The 22,200-nt window shown below is 41.7% G+C and overlaps 1 long non-coding RNA gene and 1 other non-coding gene across 2 annotated transcripts; one reads left to right on the plus strand and one right to left on the minus strand.

The window, feature by feature from the left end:
• Positions 1-6,732: 6,732 nt before the first annotated feature.
• On the minus strand, positions 6,733-6,896 carry LOC112063888 (U1 spliceosomal RNA). Its single transcript, XR_002891236.1, has one exon. It is a non-coding gene; the product is annotated as a U1 spliceosomal RNA (small nuclear RNA).
• A 275-nt stretch (positions 6,897-7,171) lies between these two features.
• LOC114486006 (uncharacterized) lies at positions 7,172-12,416 on the plus strand. The gene is made up of 3 exons (XR_003679247.2): positions 7,172-7,257; positions 7,578-7,660; positions 12,170-12,416. It is a non-coding gene; the product is annotated as an uncharacterized lncRNA (long non-coding RNA).
• Positions 12,417-22,200: the final 9,784 nt, after the last annotated feature.

Here is a 22,200-nt window from a genome sequence, read left to right on the forward strand (position 1 = left end):
TTGCAGTTTCCTGATCATTTCCTCAAGGGTTCAGTTGAACCCTTTTTGCCAAGAACACCACCTACTGCATGCTGTGTTCTTCCAAGCACAGCCCCTTTGGAGACTAAGAGTGTCCACTTTGCCTGTCACCACTATTGTCATTTTAGCATTGGACACTTCGTTATGCAGGGGCCATGAGATCCGTTCACTGGAAAGACATGTTTTCTGTCTATAATCAGTAACTTGATTAGTGGTACTTTGAGAGTTTATGAATATCTTGTTCCGTGATGCTGTTTCTCTAAATATTTTACCATCCCTTATTGATCCCTCATGTATGTCAATTGTCATACTTGTGTTTGTGCACTGGAAATTTTCTAATTCAGTCATTCTATAAACTTGTATTGCTGGCTTTGTGCTGTGGGAAAGACAATCCATACCCCTTCCATATCATTAAAAGTTTTTTTGAGTTTCACTGTGGACTCACACATTTTTAAGGTTCAACACTGTAATCCATTACTGTCATGATTGATTTTAGTCGGTATGGATATAAATTAATATAAATATTCTTGTTTCTCCTATTCAGCTTTATATCTTAAACTCTCCCACATCTTTTACTCTACATTTACCATTTGTAGTAGATTGTATTTACTGTGTTTCTTTCTCTGTGTTATTTTATTTTCTTTGTGTATGCATATTTATGTGTGTGTGTGTGTGTGTGTGTGTGTTTTGTTTGGTATTTAGGAAGGACTGGATAACTAGTGCACTAAAATTTTTGACAAGTTAGTCCCTTAGTATGTTGTCACATTTCTAATATTTCAAGTATAAGTTTTAAATGACATCTCTCAACTTCAACTTTTTACCACTGTGATGGTTAAGGACATTATCCTACTTTTTTCTTCTGTCTTTACCTACCACTTCTTACAGTATTATTTCAACCCAATCGAATGTATACCTTTTACATACTATTTTTCCCACCTTGTCCCCACCTCTTTTTTCTTTTTTTAATGAGGGAACCGGTGGTAGGAGCTGGAGGAGGGGCCCACCGGGCCCTTTAGACCCCCTAGTGGCACAGAATGGCTGCCCCACCCTGGGAGTGCCAGCAGCCTCCCTGCAGAGGCCCGAGGGTATGCCCAGGCTGCCCCCAGAGCAGGGCCCATGACACACTGGCTTAAATATACAATTAAATCTACAATTCAATGATGACCAGCTGTACAAAACTCAAAGTTTCCTCAGTCAACTCTTGATGAGTACAGCTTATCCTTAAAGATTCCTCATGATGGAATGAGGACTCCCTAAGTATGGCATATTTAATACTTGTTTTCTATTGCTTTGATACATGGACAGCTTGACTGAATTCAAAGGACTTGTCTACAATGAATTTATTGATTTTTTAAAAAATATGGTCTTGGTTTGTATGTTCTGCTGAGATGTAGAATATAAATTTATTTTCTTTACATTGAGGGCAAAGGGTGGTCTGGAGCTTCACAGAAATTTTTTCTTTTTTAAAAAAAATCTTTTAGCTGTAATAGGAGTTGACCATTCCAGTTCTGTTTCTCCCAGGTCTCTATGACTTTCTCTTTGATCCTTTCTCGTTATCTTTTATTCATTTCTATTCTGTTTGATGCTTTCATTTTTTAATTCAGTATCCCTTATAATTTTAGATAAATATCATCCCTTATGTACCTTGTCATTTAGCCTCTTTTTCAGAGAATTTTCTTTTCCTTCAGTTTTTTCTAATCTCTGCCAATTCTAATTTCTCATTTCTTCGTTCTTGTCTACTTCTATTTTGTGCTGTGTATTTCTTATGTGAAATTTTGGAGCTTTTTCCCATGTATTTGTGTGCATGTGTGTGTGTATCTACAAATGCTTTTTTCAGAAACAATTCAGATATGAATGCCATTTTACATTTTTCCTATGTTTTGTGATTGATTTTGAAGGGAATCTTTTTATGAGCTGAAATTTTTCACTCTCTGTGTTTTCTTCTGTCACCTTGGAATAAATGTCTGCTGTATGATTTTCATTTTAACGTGACTAGGTGTACCTGAATGAGAAACTGCAGTTCTGGGTAGGAACAGATAAGTGCTTTGAGTGGCTTAGTTGATTTCTTAGGTCTAGATATCTGTCTTGTGCAGTTACTCTAGCAGATGTAAGGTTTTGGGGAAAGGCATGGTGTGTCTCCTACAGATTAGTGCTTTGAGTGGCTTAGTCGATTTCTTAGTTCTAGATCTGTCTTGTGCAATTATTCTAGCAGATGTAAGGTTTTGGGGAAAGGCATGGTGTGTCTCCTGATTCTGGGATTCTGTTTCTTCCAGTAGGATCTTTAATTTCTACCAGTTGCTTCATTCTTTTTCTTCACCACAAGCATCCAAAGGATGTTACCTTCAGCTTGGTCTCACACCTGATCCCAGTAATTGTGCCTCCCCAAGACTGTCATGCTCTGGTCCTCTGCACTGTCGAACCCCTTCCTGTCAATTCTCCAGACACCAGAGCTTTAGTCGACCAGGTCTCAGGCATCCTCTGAGTTTATCCACTTTCTGTGAGTAATTTTACCAGGGTTCCCTCCTGAGTATGCCCTCCCTCTGACCTCTCCTCTACGTGCAGAGTCTTTGCTGGTCCCTCTACTGCTGTGTGGCTCCCAGACCCAGCTAAAAACAAACCAGTTGGAGTCCACAGTGCACTCTGGCCCCTGGTTGTTTGGGGCAGGGTTTTGAGTGGTGTCCTTGACTCTCTATGTTAGTCCCTAGCCCTCTGAAATGCATGTGAAGAGATTCAGCTGCCATTATCCTAGGTGGACCTGTGCTCTCCTATCATCCTTTTTCAAATGCAGATTTTCAATAGTACACAAAATAGACAGAATTATATAACAGAACATCCCCATCTTTGTCAGCCATGATCAACAAATACCAACTTATGGCTGAACTTGTTTTACTACAATCCACCCACTTACCTTTTCCTATATTCTTCAAAGCAAATCTCAGACATCACATTTCATCTGTAATTAGTTCAGCATGTTTCCCTAAATGAGGACTCTTTTTTAAAGTATTATCATCATAGCATTATAATTATTCATAAATTAATTCAAAATCTTTAATATAAAATAGTGTTCAAATTTCCCATTATTGTTTTTGATAGTATTCTTTCTTGGGATCCAAATAAAATCCACAAGCTGTAATCAGTAGGATAGGTGTTTAAATCTTTTACATATGTTTCCCCTCAGTTTCTTTCTCCCTCCCTCCCTCCCTTCCTTCCTCCCTTCCTCTCTCTCTCTCTTGCTCTTGCTTTCTCACTGTTGCTCTAGCTCTCTCTTGGTCTTTTGCTGTCCTTTTTTTCTTTTTTTTAATCATTCATTTGTTGAAGAAACTGAGTTGTTTGTTCTGTAGCATTCCCACAATCTAAATTGTATAACTGGGTGTACTTTAATAATTTCTTCTGTCCTCCATACTTTCTTTTTGGTGGTAGAATCTACAGCAGTGCTGTAATGTAATGAAAATGCAAGCCACATATGTAATTAAAATTTTTCTAGTAGCCACAATGAAAAGTAAAAAGTACAAGCACACAATAATACAATCTTCTACATAGCTAATTAATGCTACACATTAAAGGAAATATAATTCTACCAAAGTTTTAAAGTTGTGTTTAATAGAAAAATATTGTGCATGTCTTCAGCTTTTAAGTTTACATTCACATGAATTATAAATTAAATATAATTAAAACCCACTTCCTCAGTCCTACTAGCTACATTCTAAGTATTCAATAGCCATATGTGTCCAGTGGCGCCTATTTTGGACCTAGCTGATATAGAGACTGATGAGATTCACTTTTGCTATCTTGGCAAGACTACCTCAGAAATGGTGTGTGCTCTCTGATCAGGAGGCACATCAAGTCCTGTGTCTCTCTTCTAATAATATTAGCAGCCCTTGGAGTTCAAGGCCTAGATTCATTAACTGATTATGTGGAGTAAAATGGTGATATTCCATGGTCATGTATTACTTAAGTGGAACACTTGTATAAAAAGAAACTTCCCTTAAATACTAAATACTGTTTAGTTACTTAGTGGTACTCTCTGTAAAGAAAACTGTAGCTTAATGATCAATTCCCCAAGCATCCTCTGTGGTCACCAGTTAGTTTCTTTTATTTCTTTTTTTTTTCCCCTGTGCTAATATGAATTCAAAGTTTCAAACACATTGAAGTATTTCAATTCATTGCAATATAGTCTTTACTGATACTCCAATTATCCTCTCTTTCAGCAGTGAAAATGACTTTAAGCTAGCTCCTTCATCCTTTTGATAAGATTCTAATAGTCTTTGAGACCTTTCTTGATATCAGTATGACAAGGTGCTTCTGTCTCATCCTGAATATTTTCTGCCCCTGACCTGGACTCAGTCATTTCTCTAAGAACCTCTGGTTTCTTTTTATGCAAAACGTTATTCCCAAATCAAATTGTGTAACCTAAAGATTCTCATTGGAATTGGTTTCTTTCTAGACCTTTCCAGTAGACAGAGCTAGGAAATACATACTCATGTTTGTATTATTTATGTATTCACATATATTCACATTCATAATTCAAATTCAGAACTACAGGCTTTTTATTGAACGTCTATCTTTCATCTGAAACTCTTTTCTCTAATACCAGTATTTTTGTTTTAAGGACACTGGGCGTAATAGAAATACAATATCTTTTACAGTCTCCTTTGCTTTCTCCTGGATTATATAGACAAAAGAATAAAGAAGTACCAACAATGCCAATAATAACACAATTGAGGAAAGCAGTTTTTTAAATTTTGTCACAGTCCTGGGGTACATATAAATTATTGTGTTTTATGGTCTCTTCGGAGAGTTCTTATCCAATATGGTTGTTCCACAAAAGACATACACAGGTTCATTTGTTACATTGTGTTTTCAATGTCTAGAGGTGACATTTAAAAGATTAATTTAATTTGATAATGATAAAAAAAAATGAATGTGGTTTCCAACTCAAATCTAACCAAACAAGGCATATTCACTACAGTCTAGCCTTGAATTAAGATCTGCACGTGTCTCAAAGGCCTGGGTGGATGTGGGTCAGGGATCCCTGGTCTCCCCAGACGCAGGAATCCTTGGCCTTCCTCCTCCTTCTGGCTGAGCTTGGAATGAAACGACGAGATTTCCTGGAGTCAAGGTTCAAATCTTAGCCTAACAGCGGCTTTTCTTATCCAATTTAGACTTCAGAGTGAGAAATTCTGAAAAAAATCGGAACTAAGTGGAATAGAATCAATGAAAATTCGGAATAAAGTAGAGCACCTGAATGAATACAATACAGTACTTCCCATCCAGGTCTGGAACCCTCGACCCGAAAGCTAAGACGCTGTCACTCTGGCTGCTCAGCGACGTCACAGCCCCGCACCGCGACCCTTTACTCACAGGGACAACCGCGCAGTTAGTTACAAGACGTGCGGTGCGAAGCCCCCTCGCGGGGCAGGACTCAGTGGGCGCAGCCTCTGCCTTTTGCCCCCGAGACCCAGGGTGACCCGACGAGGGTGTGCCACCGGCTCGGTCGCTGCGCCCCTGGGCGGCGGGGCCGGGGCCTCCGATGGCCAACGACGGGCAGAGTCGCCAGGGTCCAGCCGGGACGCCGCGGGCTCGTCCCCCCACCTGCCCGCCACGTCCGCGTGGAGCACGCGGACCGCGCCTCTCCAGGACGCTGGAGCGGGAAAGCACGTCCCATCTGAGGAGTAAAAAAATCCCCTTCTAACTTAAGAGAAAGATCCCACCGAGATTTGAACTCAAATCGCTGGATTCAGAGTCCTCACCGTTACACCATGGAACCCTCTGCAGGCCGTTCCGCTGCTCCCGCCGCTAAGCCAGGCCGCGCACAGCCCCGCGGGCCCAGGAGCGGCCTCCCGCCGGGCGCTCTCTTTACCCCGCCCCGAGCCCGCTTCCTCCGCGACGCCAGGAGGCGCTTGACTCGCCTGCCGTCAGCCTTCTCTTCAGGTTTCTACCTAGTGGAAAGACGAAATCCATTCTAGACGAGCGATAAGGAAGTGTTTCTAGGGCTTCTCCCCAGTCGACCTGCGCTCTGAGCGATCCTAATTTTTTTCTCCTGAGGTAAAATCCGCGCCAGGGGAAACCACCTTTTTTCTCCTTTTTCGCAGTTGCTCTCCTCCCGCTGCCCTGGGAGCGAGGCGCATCCTCAAACAGCCTTCGGGACTTATTGGGACGTTTTTTCCTTCCAATCGCGGGCCGCTGCCGGCTTTGCTTGGGCACAAAGTGTTCTTTTCCTGCTGACAATCGGCTCGGAAGCAAAGAAGCTTTGATTACATGGTAGCATCACCGCTGTGATCGTGCGTTGAAAGCAAACAAACTTCATGCAGGAAAAAGTTACCACAGGGCCGAGTGAAAGAACACTCTTGCTCAGACCGCCGGAGTCCACCATACATAAGAAGTGGGGGTGCGTACTGCCGATCTAAAAACTGTACTTTTGGCTGTGCTGGATTTCCGTTTCTGCGTGTGGGCTTTCCCTAGCTGCTATGAGCGAGAATTTCCTCACAGTTACAGCGTTTCTTAATAGGAAGTACAGATTTCAGAAGCGCAAACTCAGCACGTATAGCTGTCTGACGCGGCTGCCAGGCGCGATTGTTCTGCAACATGTAAAAACTCTCGTACAGTTCGAATCTGCATTTCCTGCATCTACACTACCACAAAAACGCAACCTCGAACGTTCGCACAACTTTCGTCCAACTTAACTGACCAGCTCTGTTATTGAACTTCTCATACTGGGGGAAAGCGCGCACGCAGTCCCCCACTACCACAAATTACGCAGTCGAGTTTTTCCTATTTGGAAAAATCGCAGGGGCCAGCACACTCGCAGTGCAATGAGCGAGCCTCACCCTGGGAAAACCACCTTCATGATCATGGTATTTCCCCTGCCAGGTAAGTATGACTCGCTTTCCCCGCCCCCCCGTACAGCCTTAGACTCCTACACTGTACACACACGCTCCCCACCCACCCTCCGCACCCCCTCCTCTTCCACGCCTCTCAGCCCCTCCAAACGACTCTGCTAATAAAATCCAAGCAACTTCTCTGGAAAATTCCGCAGCCCGGGAAGTGGTTCGCAAGGAATTGTACCCATACGCTGGAAGATTTACATAGGCCAAGCCCCATTCCTGACCTCTAAGGCGGCTCCTCTCCTCCAATCCCCGCCCTGTCCCCGCCCAGCCGAGATGGCCAGTGGGCGGGCCGGCTGCTGAAAGGAAAGTGACGTCATCATGTCCGCCCACTTCGGGAGCCCACCAAAAGGAGGTAATACGCCTCTTATCCTTTATCTGAGATACAGCCGGATTTTGCCCGTCTCCTCGAGTTCTCTTACCTTTTGTCCTGCGTTACACGCCGGGGAAAGGAATTCTGGGATCGTGTGTTACGCTGATCCAAAAATTTTTTAATAGTAAAGAAGTTGTAAAACAATGGATAAAAGTATATATTTATGTGTATGTCTTGTGTATAAACAAACAGATTCAGGGTTACATCTCAGAGTGCTACTCGGTGTATTTTCTGTGCACGTCTTTCCTATTTCAATCTCGTGGTATCCCAGGGACCATGTTTTTCCTTTCCCCACCATACAGAATACAAGAAATGAAGATTCTGAAAAAGAAGTTGATGACCAAGATAAGGGATAGAAAGATGACGTGTTTGCTTGAAGAGTGAGGTTGGTTGGTTGGTTGGTTTTCTTTTACTGGGTAAGACTGGGTTAGACCTGAGGGCAGGGAGGGGGGAGACTGCAGAAAGCAGCCAACTTTTGTTTTCAGACCGGACAGCAAGGAGTGGAGTAACTTGATCCTTGAGGGTGCTTTTGGCTTAAGGGGAAGTTGACTCTTCCGGAGAATCTTGGAGCCGACAATAAAGGAAGTCAGCACCCAGCTAACTTCCAGGAAGAAGCTTCCTTTCTTCCCCTGCTTTCCCCCTTTCCCCTCCTTTCTTTCTCTGCAGCCATCAGAAATAAACTGTAGCTCATTTCATCTGAAATATGCTTTATTCCAGGGATAGTAATAGCTCAGAGAATCTCCAGCAAACTGGAGAACCAGACTGTACAAACAGGGAGGAATAAGAAAGGCCAATGGAAGGGAGCACACAGACCAAATGGGAAGGACACTAGTGCCCCCTGCTGAGTGATAGACCCTGTAGCTTTGCACCTGTGACACTACTGGCCCTGGACACTAGACACCTCCAATGGTTCCATGACTTCTGCTGCACCTGGTCGGTGTTAAACTTGAGGTAGGGAGATTCTTCTGTTGCAGGGGACAGAAAAAATTTTCCCGGGGTCTACTCCTTGTGTCTCTCAACTCTTGTCAAATGCTGGAGTAGTTGTTGCTGATGGGGTTTGCCAGCTCTTGGTAATAGACCCACATCTTAGCCCCTAGGAAAACTAAGACAGCAAGTGCGTGATCCTTAAAAGTTTCAGAATGTGGGAAGTTTCTCATACAAAGGGGGCTCAGATACTAGATAGCTTAGATATGGCAAAAGACCCCCCCTGTACCCAGCACCCTGCAGCCAGCCCTGTGGATAACATTATAAATCCAGTGCCCAAGCCACTGCAACCCTGCCTCAAATATACACGCGTGCACAACCCCACCTTGGAGCATACTAGATGTTTATCCCTGAGCACAGGGTGAGGGTTTCAGCCTCTTATACAGGGATGGTGGGTACATCATCCAGTATTATTTACATTATCTCCACTGAGAATTGAAAAGTTTGAAAGTTCATATTTCTGGGGGTAATTGGTCTAAAGCCATGGTAAGAAATAGCCACCAAAACTGGTTCTAAATCCTCTCTATCCACCAATGTCCAATGTCGGAGTTTCCTGTTGCTACTGTAACACACTACCACACAGTTAGAGGCTTGCAAAAACACGCATTTATTATCTTATGGTTCTGGAGGTCAGAAGTCCAAGATGCACCTCACTGTGCTAAAATTGTGACAGTGGAATTGAGGTTCTTTCTGGAGGCTCTAAGGAAGGATCTCTTTCTTTGCCTTTTCCAGCGTCTAGAAGATGCTCACATTCTACTCTCATAGCCCCCTTCCATCTTCAGAGCCAGTCACGGCTGATCAAGTTGTTCTCACAGCACATTATTCTAACACCAACTCTCCTTCCTCCCTCTTTCACTTATATTTACCCTTGTGATTCCATTGGACCCACCAGGATAATCCCCCCCTGACCCCGATGTCAAGGTCCTTAATTTAATCACACCTGCAAAGTCTCTTTTGCCATGTCAAGTAACATGTTCACAAATTCCAGGGACCAGGATGTGGACATCTCTGGGGAAGCATTATTCTGCCACCACAGCCAGTCTCCTCAGTGAACACATTTCTGCAAACATATCAGTCGGTGGTGGCCCCTCTCTTCTGAAAGTCAGCCAGGTGAAAGCAACTCAGTCCACTGCCTTTGAGTGTCAGCCAGTCAACAGCTGCGCCCCATGTTGAGGCATCTGAGTCAGAGAGAGAGAAGGAGAAAGTCTGTGGGGAGAGGAATCTGAGGACCCAGTGCCTGGGAAGTTCCCAGGGACCAGAGCTGAGAGCTGCAAATGCCTTCATGGGAGGAGGAGGCTGGAGAGGGTGTTAGGAACTGAATGTATGTGTTCCACCACCTGCCCCCCAAATTCATATCTTGAACGCTAATCCCTGTGGGACTGTATTTGGAGAAGGAGCCTTTAAGGAAGTAATTAAGATTAAATGAGGTCATAAGCTTGGAGCCCTGATCTGACAGGATTAATGTCCTTAAATGAAGAGAGCTTGGGCTCCTGCCCTATCCCAGCTCAAGCAAGGAGAAAAGGCCATGTGAGGACCCAGCGAGGCATCTGCTATCTACAAGCCAGGAAGAGAGCTCACAGCAGAAACTGAATTGGCAGGAACTTCCAGTCTTGATCTTGGACTTCCAGTCTCCAGAATGTGTGAAAACAGATTTCTGGTTAAGCCACCCGGTCTATAGTATTTTTTTCTGGAAACCCAAGCTGACTAATACAGATGGTTACTTAGCCATTGGCCTAAGCAGCTTCTCCTATGTGGTCATTTCTGGGATCTGCCCCAGTTTTGTTCATTTCCTGTAATTAGCACTCACCACCTGCTTTGCCCTTCTTAAGGCTGATCTGTGACTTTGGAATGAGGATTGATCGCCTGGTTTAGGATTTCAATAGCATAATTTGCTACATGTAGCAATGACCCGCACCAAGGATTTCCTTAGAGTTTCTTTTGAACGAGTTTGACATCTTCCCAAATTTCAACCTAGCATGACTTGGACAGCTGGACTGAGATTCTGCAGAGTGCCCCCATGACCCCATGTGGCCTGCATTTCCTTTTCTCATGGGAGATTTCCGTGCTTTGGACTCTCCAGAATCACAGACCAGGGTTTGGCTGCTGGTGAGGAATCTGTGCCTAGCTCTGGGGAAACCTAGGGAAAAAGGAAAGAATCCCCAGAATCAGGGCATAGGAGGCTGCTCTTGTGGGAGTAAAGGAGTCTGGAGGATGAGAGAGGAGGCTGGGGTGTGTGTGTGTCCAGCATGAGGTCAGGGGAAGCTCAAGAGAGGGCAGCTGCCATTCTGGGACCAGAGGCTAGAACCTGCATGGCACTCACGCTCTGGTCATCGTCCTCCTTATTCTTCCTCAGCTTCCGCCTTCTCCTTCCTCCCATCCTCCCCTATCTTCTCCCCAGGCCTATTTTGTTCCCACTCCTCCTCCTCGTCCCTGCTCCTCTTGCTTCCATCCTCCCCATCCCTTCCCCCGACAAAGCAGCCAACATGGGAAGGGGCTGCCCCAGTCTGAGAGGACGATGAGGGAGTATTCTCCACCAGCCTGAAAAACTCGAATACATTTCTCTCTGGTCAGAACCTGGTTTGGAGGAGACATAGCAAGATGGCTCTGCCTCAGGAGCTCATCCTCCACGGCCAACGCAGGCAGCGCGGGCCTTAGGCTGACCCCGGGGATGTGTGACCAAAAGTCAGGAACCTCTGGACATGGATTGCCGACATCTGGTCCACAAGATAACAGACAAGTTAATATCTTGGTGCCTGCCTTCTTTACAAGGCAAGTTCCAAGGGAAGGACTGTGGCTCCCCTTCCTGGCCGCCTGGCAAAGGCACACAAGGATCCCTCTGTTTACGCAAGGATAGGTCTGAGAAAACCCTCCCATCTGTTCCACGGAGACCAGCTGAAAGTTCATAGTTAGAACTTAGTGGGGGTCCCAGGTGCACCGACTCCACCACCACCTTCACCTCCTCCACCACGCACTCTTTGTCTCGGATGAAATTTCTACCATCAGAGTCAGCCTTGGAGGGGGGAAAAGGCCACATTTTGGGGGAAAAAAAAAAGATCTAAAGAGACTAGTGCTTGTGCAATTTTATGGACAGCAGTGAAGCAATTCTAGGGTTCTAAGCTGACTTTATCTTGATTCACTGGTCTAGATTGTGCCTTCAGGTAGTGTCTTATTTTAACTAAACTTTGTTGAAATTAGAGAAGTTCTTTTTTTCATAGTTCCAATATTAGTTGGCATCTGAGTTAATAGTTTTGTGACCAGCAAAATAATACTGTCTCCCCCAGGATGTGCCTGCTGTAATTCCCCCACCTGTTCTTATATTACACTACATAGGAAAGGCAACTTTGCAGATGTGGTTAGGCTAAAGACCTTGTGATGAGATTATCTTGGACCATTCGGGTGGGCCCCATGAAATTACATGGGGCCTTAGAATTGAGAGGCAGAAAAGGTCAAAATGGTGTGAAATTAGAAGGACTCTACCTGCTGTTCTGGTTTTGAAGTTGTAGGAAGGGGTCAAAAGCCAAGGAATGTGGGAGGCCTCTAAAAACTGTTTAGGAAAGCAAGGAAAGGGATTATCCCTTACAGCCTCCAGAAGGTAAGGAAGTTCTCTTGACCCCTTGATTTTAGTCCAGTGAGATCTTTGTTGGACGCCTATCCTACAGAAGTGTAATATAATAAAAGTGTGTTCTTTTAAAACACTAAAGTTATGGTCACTTGTTACAGCAAAAATAGAAAACCAATTCAGTAAGTGTCTAGCATATTCACTTTAGCAGTAATAATATCTGGGGGATATAATAAACCCTGTATAAATTCTGCAGGTTGTTTGCCTGTCTTAGGTTGACAGATCAAGAGATATTTGTACATGTTTGCTTCCCTGGTGGCACAGTGGTTAAGAATCTGCCTGCCAATGCAGGGGACACGGGTTCGAGCCCTGGTCCGGGAAGATCCCACATGCTGCGGAGCAACTAAGTTCGTGTGCCACAACTAATGAGCCTGTGCTATAGAGCCCGCGAGCCACAACTACTGAAGCCCATGTGCCTAGAGCCCATGCTCTGCAACAAGAGAAGCCACCGCAATGAGAAGTCCTCGCACCGCAATGAAGAGTAGCCCTCACTCGCCACAACTAGAGAAAGCCCGCACGCAGCAACGAAGACCCAACGCAGCCAAAAATAAATAAGTAAAATAAATAAATAAAATAAATTTATTTTAAAAAGAGATGTTTGTACATGTTTGAAGCATTACATTAGGTACCTGCCGTCTTTCTTCCTTTCCATTTTTTTCCTAAAGGGCTCTCACCCTATTTCCTGCACAGGACCCGACATGGTTCTCATTTTAATTATGGCAAATTGGAAGACATTGGTGGTCATGCAGGTTGATTTTATTTTTAAGAATGAGTTCTGTTTGTGACATATAGAGGAAAAGAATGTAATTTATGAAAAGTTAAATATTGGAGAATCTTCCATTCCAAAGATACATTTTTTGCAACTTTTTAAATAGGGTAAATAACTGCATTTCAAAGGGTGAAACACAAGAATGGCTACTGGGAATTTTCCCCATAAGTAATTTGTGACTTGATCCTGATCAGCTCTGAGATCTGTATGATTCATGTTGTTACTTTCATAAATGTTATGTCCATAAAATGAAGTTCTTAGAAGCAATATTTGAGTTCTCCATTGGATTTAGGAAGAATTGCTGGGATGCTTGAATAACTGCAGAGCAAGAGGCCCTCAAATTTTCCTATTTTGTCTTTAAGTAATACTTCATAGTTTGGCCGACTTTTCATCCATTCTGCTGATTCTGTCAGTGAGTTCCTCTTTATTGACAGCCAAAGGCACTTATGGAAAATGCTTAAACAACCAAGTATAAAAGCAGAAGTTGAGGTCACTCCATCTACTATGAAAGTGGGGCATGTGTCTATCTCAGACCTGAGTCTGTTGATGGATATGTTTGTTATTGTTTTTTGTGGTTTGTGATCATGGTTGAATTTTTTGTTTGTGTTGTTGTTTGTTTTAATTTATTATTACCTCTAGGGTATAATTGTGGAGTGAAAATTTTATTTTAATTCTGGAATGCAAAAGAACATAACTAAGGTCTTTTCCCAAAGGCAGATCTTAAGATCATTATGTCAACATTTATGGTGTGACTTAAACACTTTTCAATTAAAGCTTCTTAATTAAAGGAAAAGAAATGTATTTATAATTTTGATTCAGTGTTATCGAGCAATGTGTTTTAAACTGTGATCTGTAGCCCACCTGCATCAGAAACATCTGCTTGTGTTTATGTGAAATATGTAGACTCTAGGGCCCCACCCCAATGAAATCTCTTGGGATTGGAGCCCAAGAAGTAACTTCTATAATCTCCACAGCTGATTCTAAGACACTCTAAATGTAAGAACTACCCTGTTATATTTTTAGACTGGAGATTTTTACAAAATGACAGGAGAGTAAATCATTCTTTTTTTTTTTTTTGTGGTACGCGGGCCTCTCACTGTTGTGGCCTCTCCCGCTGCGGAGCACAGGGTCCCGACACACAGGCTCAGTGGCCATGGCTCATGGGCCCAGCAGCTCCGCGGCATGTGGGATCCTCCCGGACCGGGGCACGAACCCGTGTCCCCTGCATCGGCAGGCAGATTCTCAACCACTGCTCCACCAGGGAAGCCCAATCATTCTTTTAAACTTAGACTTCAAGCACTAGACGGTGAGGTGAGCTCTTAGTGCCAGTTTGTCTTTCCTATTCTCACCCGCTCAGTTTAAGGACTGGTGCAGAAATGGGAAACAAAACAGGCAGTGAAAACTTTCTATTTCTTTATATACATTTCCCTTTAATAGCCACCAGAAAGACTTTCATTTCCTCACACTGACCCTGTCCGTCAGTTATGTTGGCCTTTAACATATCACTATAGCAACACATATAAATATATATTATACATTTATACACACATAAGCACATTCTAAGCACTGTGAAGACACAGATTAGGCTTTAGCACAACTGGGAACCTCACACATGTCACTTAAAAATGATCACTGGTTTGCTTTACACAAGACTTCCAATGTGCTTGGTGTGGCCATTAGTCCCCAAATCACAGTGAAGTTAGGATGACAAAACAAGACAGCATACTTAGAGAGACATCAGCACACATTTTGGAGATCATAAAAGAATAGAAATAGGAGGTCTAGGCTAAGCACGAGATGGCATCTGGGAGTCACTGCTCTCACCACGTGGATTCAAAGAACTCAGGTGCTGCAGTGTAGACCGACGCCCAGCCTGACTGTGACCCAGCTGCGCTGGCCCCAGGTCAGGTCGTCGGGCCCCTGCCAACACTGTCCTGTAGGGCACCGCTGCTCAGTCCTGAGCTTTTCGATCTGCCTTGGAGCTCCAGCGTGGGGACCACATGCTCCATGGCTAGGAAGCAGGTCCTATTTCCCCTGAGTTGACCCTCGGAGGATGAGGCGAGAAATGTGCTGTTGCTGGTTCCCAAGCCCCTGGGGCGTTCAGAAGCAGTGCCACAAGGTCCTCTACCAACTATGCCTGTTTTGCTTAGTGCTGGGCCCGGTGGACCTTGGCTGGTTATTCCTCAACTGCAGGAGAGGCCCTCTGCCTTTCGCCCTGCCCCACCAGGCCACATCTCTGACTCCTTCCAGACCCTTTAGCAGGTGTGGAGGAGTGGGGCCCAGATCCTCCTCAGCAGACAGGGAGCTATGAAGAAGGGGGGCAGGCCCATCCTCCCTGCAGTTTTAAGGACCTCTGGTGGCTTCGCTTCTTGCATGGCTCCTGGAAGGCAAGGGTCACAGGACTGGAGTGCATGGCAGAGCTCTTAGCGGTTTCACCTGGAGGCCAAAATAGCACAATCAAAGTAAGAGTCCATTATCAGGCCCTGCTGGTGGCTAACTGAGGCTGGAGAGAGTGCTGAGTGGTGACAGAAGACAGGGGCACGCTGAGAGCCTGTCACGAGGAGGAGCTGAGGGGACACGCTGAGGTCTGGAGGAGCAAGTGGGGCCACCAGGTTAGAGGAAAAGCTTCCCACCACCTCCCGTGATCATATCTCTGCTCAAAGCCACTGCACACCGGGTGGCCGGATCCTACCACTCCCTCTTCAGGGGCCAGTTCACTCTCCAATTCACTTTGGAGGAAAAGGATGGCTTTTGTGATTTCCCAGGAAAAGAAGTGCTTAGTATAAAACAGGCATATATAGAAGCAGCCTGTTGTAGGAAGGAGAGAACATTTTGCAGGGATGTCCTCCTATTAAAGTTTATGTTCTGTTTACTTGATGAGGAGGGGGAGGGGCCAGGTCAGCAGGGACCTCAGAGATCATCTAACTGTAGTGCCCCCTCTTACAGATGAGGGTCAGCAGGCTCACAGAGACTGGGGCCAGCCAAAGCCACTCAGCCACTTAGTGACAAGGCTGGGATTAGATCCCAGGCTTGGGGCCTTTCCAGTGGCCTAGGGGAAGTGGGAAGGATACTTCCAAACTGGGGAAGCCAGCAGGTATGAGAGACTGTTGGGTTACCTTTGCTGGGAGAGGAATAAGTCTTTATAGAGGCAGTGTTGTGAGTGTTCTTCTAAATAGGCTCAGGAAAGAAAGGAATCATCAGAGGAAAACATAAGGAATTACCAAAAAAAAAAAAATCATGGCCCAGCCCCTTTTCACACTGTGGGCTCCACATTCTCTGAGGAACATTTAGGAACATTCTTAGAAATTTGCTAAATAGCTTATGGCAAAGCTTTAAAGTCCAAGGTAAAAGTTTTATTTTCTGATTTTTTTCTTTTTTCTTTTATTTTCAATTGAAGTATAGTTGACATACAATGTTATATTAGTTTCTGGTGTACAGCACAGTGATTCAGTGTTATATATTCTTTTTCATATTCTTTTCAATTATGGTTTATAACAGGAGATTGAATAATGTTCCCTGTACTATACAGTACAACCTTATTTTTAATCTATGTTTCTGCTTTATTTATAGTTTGTGTCTGCTAATCCAAAATTCCTAATTTATCCGTCCCCCACCCCCTTTCCCCTTTGGTAACCACCATAAGTTTGTTTTCTATGTCCATGAGCCTATTTCTCTTTTCTAAATAAGTTAATTTGTGTCATATCTTAGATTCCATATATAAGTGATATAATATGTTATTTGACTTTCCCTTTCTGACTTACTTCATTTAGTATGATAATCTCTAGGTCCATCCATGTTGCTGCAAATGGCATTATTTCATTCTTTTTTATGGCTGAGTAATATTCCATTGTGTATATCTACTACATCTTCTTTATCCATTCATCTGTCAATGTACCTTTAGGTTGCTTCCATGTCTTGGCTATTGTAAATAGTACTGCTGTGAACTTTAGGGTGCATGTATCTTTTCAAATTATAGTTTTCTCTGGATATATTCCTGGGAGTGGGGTCACTGGATCATATGGTAACAGTGTTTTTAGTTTTTAAGGATCCTCCTTACAGTTTTCCATAGTGGCCACACCAACTTACATTTCCACCAACAGTGAGAGAGGGTTCCCTTTTCTCCACATCCTCTTCAGCATTTGTTATTTGTAGACTTTTTAATGATGGCCATCCCGACTGGTGTGAGATGGTACCTCATTGTAATTTTGATTTGCATTTCTCTAATAATTAGTGATGTTGAGCATCTTTTCATGTGCCTATTAGCAATCTGTTTGCCTTCTTTGGAGAAATGTCTATTTAGGTCTTCTGCCCATTTTGTTATTGAGTTTTATGAGCTGTTTGTATATTTTGGAAATTAAGCCCTTGTCAGTTGCATCATTTGGAAATATTTTCTCCCAGTCCATAGGTTGTCTTTTTGGTTTGCTTATGGTTTCCTTTGCTGTGCAAAAGCTTATAAATTGGATTAGTTCCCATTTGTTTATTTTTGCTTTTATTTCTATTGCCTTGGGAGATTGACTATGAAAGCATTGGTATGATTTATGTCAGAGAATGTTTTGCCTATCTTCTCTTCTTGGAGTTTTATGGTGCGATGTCTTATATTTAAGTCTTTAAGCCATTTTGAGTTTATTTTTGTGTATGGTGTGAGGGTGTGTTTTAACTTCATTGATTTATATGTGGCTGTCCAGCTTTCCCAATACCATTTGCTGAAGAGAGTGTCTTTTCTCCATTGTATATTGTAGCCTCCTTTGTCAAAGACTAATTGATTGTAGGTGTTTGGGTTTATTTCTGGGCTCTCTATTCTGTTCCACTGCTCCATATGTCTGTTTTTGTGCCAGTTGCATGCTGTTTTGATTTATTTTGGTTTGTAGTATTGTCTGAAGTCTGGGAGGGTTATGCCTCCAGCTTTGTTCTTTTTCCTCATGACTGCTTTGGCAATTCTGGGTCTTTTGTGGTTCCATATAAATTTTAGGATTATTTGTCCTTGTTATAGTGAAAAATATCATGGGTAATTTGATATGGATCACATTAAATGTGTAGTTTGCTTTGGGTAGTATGGCCATTTTAACAATATTAATTATTCCAATCCCAGGGCATGGGATATCTTTCCATTTCTTTGAATTATCTTCAGTTTCCTATATCAATGTTCTATAGTTCTCAGCATATGAGTCTTTCACTTCCTTGGTCAGGTTTATTCCTAAGGTTTTTCTAAATGTGATTTTAAAAGGGATTGTTTTTTTACTTTCCTTTTCTGATATTTCATTGTTAGTGTAAAGAAATGCAACAGATCTGTATGTTAATCTTGTATCTTGCTACCTTGCTGAATTCATTTATCAGTTCTAGTAGTTTTTCTGTGGAGTCTTCAGGGTTTTCTATATACAGTATTATGTCATCTGCATATAATGATAATTTCACCTTTCTCTTCCAAATTGGATATCTTTTATTTCTTTTTCTTGTCTGATTGCTGTGGCTAGGATTCCAATACTATATTGAATAGAAATGGTGAGAGTGACCATCCTTGTCTTATTCTGGAATTTAGTGGGAAGGCTTTCAGGTTTTTACCGTTGAATATTATGTTGGCTGTGGGTTTCTCATAAATGGCTTTTATTATGTTGAGATATGTACTCTCTGTACCCACTTCGGTGAGTTTTTATCATGAATGAATGTTGAATTTTGTCAAATGCTTTCTCTGAATCTTTTGAGATGATCATGTGTTTTTTTTCATTTCTTTTGTTGATGTGGTGTATCACATTGATTGAATTGCACATGTTGAACCATCCTTGTGACCCTGGAATAAATCCAACTTGATCATGGTGTATGATCTTTTTTATGTGTTGTAGGATTTGGTTTGCTAATATTTTATTGAGAATTTTTTCATCTATATTCATCAAAGATATTGACCTGTAACTTTCTTTTTTGGTATTGTCTTTGTCTGGTTTTGGGGTCAGGATAATGGTGGCTTCATGGAATGATTTTGGGAGTGTTCCCCCCTCTTCAGTCTTTTGGAAGAGTTTGAGAAGGATCAGTATAAGTTCTTCTTTGTATGTTTGGAAGAATTCCTTAGTGAAGCCATCTGGTCCTGGACTTTTGTTGGCAGGGAGTTTATTATTATTATTACAGATTCTATTTCACTTCTAGTAATCGGTCTGTTCAGATCATCTGTTCTTCCTGATTTGGTTTTGCTGGGCTGTCTGTTTTTTGGAAACTTGTCCATTTCTTCTAGGTTGTCCAATTTATTGGCATATAATTGTTCACAGTACTCTTTTACAATATTTCACAGTATCAGTTGTTTTTCTTCTCTTATTTTCTTATTTGTTTATTTTGGTCTTCTCTCTTTTCTTCTTGGTAAGCCTGGCCAGAAGCTTGATTTGGTTTATGGTTTCAAAGAAGTAGGTTTAGGTTTTATTGTTTTTTTCTACTTTTTAATCTCTATTTTATTTATTTCCTCTCTGATCTTTATTATTTCCTTCCTTCTGCTGACTTTAGGTTTTGTTTGTTCTTCTTTTTCTAATTCTTCTAGGTGGTAGGTTAGGTTGTTTATGTCAGATTTTTCTTGTTTTTGAGGAAGGCCTGTATTGCTATGAACTTTCCTCTAAGAACTGCTTTTTCTGCATCCCATAGATTTTGTATGGTTGTGTTTTCATTGTCAGTTGTCTCAAGGTATTTTTTAAATTTCCTCTTTGCTTTCATCGTTGACCCATTGGTTTTTTTAGCACCATGTTGTTTAGTCTCCATGTAATCGTTTTCTCATTTCTCTTTCTGTGGTTGATTTGTAGTTTCATCCCATTGTGGTCAGAAAAGATGCTTGAAATAATTTCTATCCTAATAAATTTGTTGAGGATTGTTTTGTGTCCTAGTATGTGGTCAATCATAGAGAATGTTCCATATGCACTTGAAAAGGATGTGTATTCTGGTATTTTTTTTTAATGTAATGTTCTGAAAATATCAATTAAGCCTAAGTGTTCTATTGTGTCATTTAGGATCTCTGTTGCCTTATTGATTTTTCTGTGTGGAAGATCTGTCCATTGATGTCAGCGGGGTGTTAATGTCTCTTATTGTATTCCCATCATTATCTTTTCTTTTTCTTTTCCTTTTATTTATTTATTTTTATACAGCAGTTTCTTATTAGTTATCTATTTTATACATATTAGTGTATATATGTCAGTCCCAATCTCCCAATGCATCACACCACCATCAATGCACCCTGCCACTTTCCCGCCTTGGTGTCCATACGTTTGTTCTCTACATCTGTGTCTCTATTTCTGCCCTGCAAACCTGTTCATCTGTACCATTTTTCTGGATTCCACATATATGCATTAATATACAATATTTGTTTTTCTCTTTCTGACTTACTTCACTCTGTATGACAGTCTCTAGGTCTATCCACGTCTCTACGAATGACCTAATTTCGTTCCTTTTTATGGCTGAGTGATACTCCATTGTATATATGTACCATATCTTCTTTATCCATTCGTCTGTCGATGGGCATTTAGGTTGCTTCCCTGACCTGGCTATTGTAAATAGTGCTGCAGTGAATATTGGGGTGCATGTGTCTTTTTGAATTATGGTTTTCTCTGTGTATATACCCAGTAGTGGGATTGCTGGGTCACACGGTAATTTTGTTTTTAGTTTTTTAAGGAACCTCCATACCTTTTTCCAAAGTGGCTGTATCAATTTACATTCCCACCAACAGTGCAAGAGGGTTCCCTTTTCTCCACACTCCCTCCAGCATTTATTGTTTGTAGATTTTCTGATGATGCCCATTCTAACGGGAGTGAAGTGATACCTCATTGTAGTTTTGATTTGCATTTCTCTAATAATTAGTGATGTTGAGCAGCCTTTCATGTGTTTTTTGGCCATCTGTATGTCTTCTTCAGAGAAATGTCTATTTAGGTCTTCTGTCCATTTTTTGATTGATTGGGTTGTTTGTTTTTTTGATATTGAGCTGCATGAGCTGTTTTTATATTTTGGAGATTAATCCCTTGTCCGTTTCTTCATTTGCAAATATTTTCTCCCATTCTGAAGGTTGTCCTTTCGTTTTGTTTATGGTTTCCTTTGCTGTGCAAAACTTTTAAGTTTCATTAGGTCACATGTGTTTCTTTTTGTTTTTATTTTCATTACTCTAGGAGGTGGGTCAAAAAAGATCTTGCTGTGATTTATATCAAAGAGTGTTCTTCCTATGTTTTCCTCTAAGAGTTTTATAGTGTCTGGTATTACATTTAGGTCTTTAATCTATCTTGAGTTTATTTTTGTGTATGGTGTAAGGGAGTGTTCTAATTTCATTCTTTTACATGTAGCTGTCCAGTTTTCCTAGCACCATTTATTGAAGTAACTACCTTTTATCCGTTGTATAGGCTTGCCTCCTTTGTTGTTGATTAATTGACCACAGGTGCATAGGTTTACATGTGGGATTTCTACCCTGTTCCATTGATCTATAAGTCTGTTTTTGTGCCAGTACCATACTGCTTTGATTACTGTAGCTTTGTATTATAGTCTCAAGATGGGGAGCCTGATTCCTCTAGCTTCATTTTTCTTTCTCAAGATTGCTTTGGCTATCTGGGGTCTTTTGTGTTTCCATACAAATTACAAAAATTTTTGTTCTAATTCTGTGAAAAATGGCATTGGTAATTTGATAGCAATTGCATTAAGTCTGCAGATTGCTTTGGGTAGTATAGTAATTTTGACAATATTGATTCTTCCAGTCCAAGAACATGGAATATCTTTTGATCTGTTTGTGTCATCTTTGATTTCTTTCATCAGAGTCATAGATTTCAGAGTACAGGTCTTTTGCCTCCTTAGGTAGGTTTATAACTAGGTATTTTATTCTTTTTGATGTGATGGTAGATGGGATTGCTTCCTTAATTTCTCTTTCTGATCTTTTGTTGTGAGTGTATAGAAATGCAAGAGATTTCTGTGTGTTAATTTTATATCCTGAAAATTTACCAAATTCATTGATGAGCTCTAGGAGTTTTCTGTCAGCATCTTTAGGATTTTCTATGTGTAGAATCGTGTCATCTGCAAACAGTGACAGTTTTACTTCTTTTCCAATTTGGATTCATTTTATTGCTTTTCCTTCTCTGATTGCCATGGCAAGGACTTCCAAAACTATGTTGAATAACAGTGGCGAGAGTGGATATCCTTGTCTTGTTCCTGATCTTAGAGGAAATGCTTTCAGGTTTTCACCATTGAGAATGATGTTTGCTGTGGGTTTGTCATATATGGCCTTTATGATGTTGAGGTATGTTCCCTCTATATCCACTTTCTGGAGAGTTTTTATCATAAATGGGTGTTGAATTTTGTCAAAAGCTTTTTCTGCATCTATTGAGATGATCATATAGTTTTTATTCTTCAATTTGTTAATATGGTGTATCACACTGTTTGATTTGCATATACTGAGGAATCCTTGCATCCCTGGGATAAATACCACTTGATTGTGGTGTATGATCCTTTTAATGTATTGTTGGATTCAGTTTGATAGTATTTTGTTGAAGATTTTTGCATCTATATTCATCAGTGATATTGGTCTGTAATTTTCTTTTGTTGTAGTATTTCTGTC

This window comes from Physeter macrocephalus, chromosome 4 (genome assembly GCF_002837175.3).
Source record: "Physeter macrocephalus isolate SW-GA chromosome 4, ASM283717v5, whole genome shotgun sequence".
NCBI classification, from domain to species: Eukaryota; Metazoa; Chordata; class Mammalia; order Artiodactyla; family Physeteridae; genus Physeter; species Physeter macrocephalus.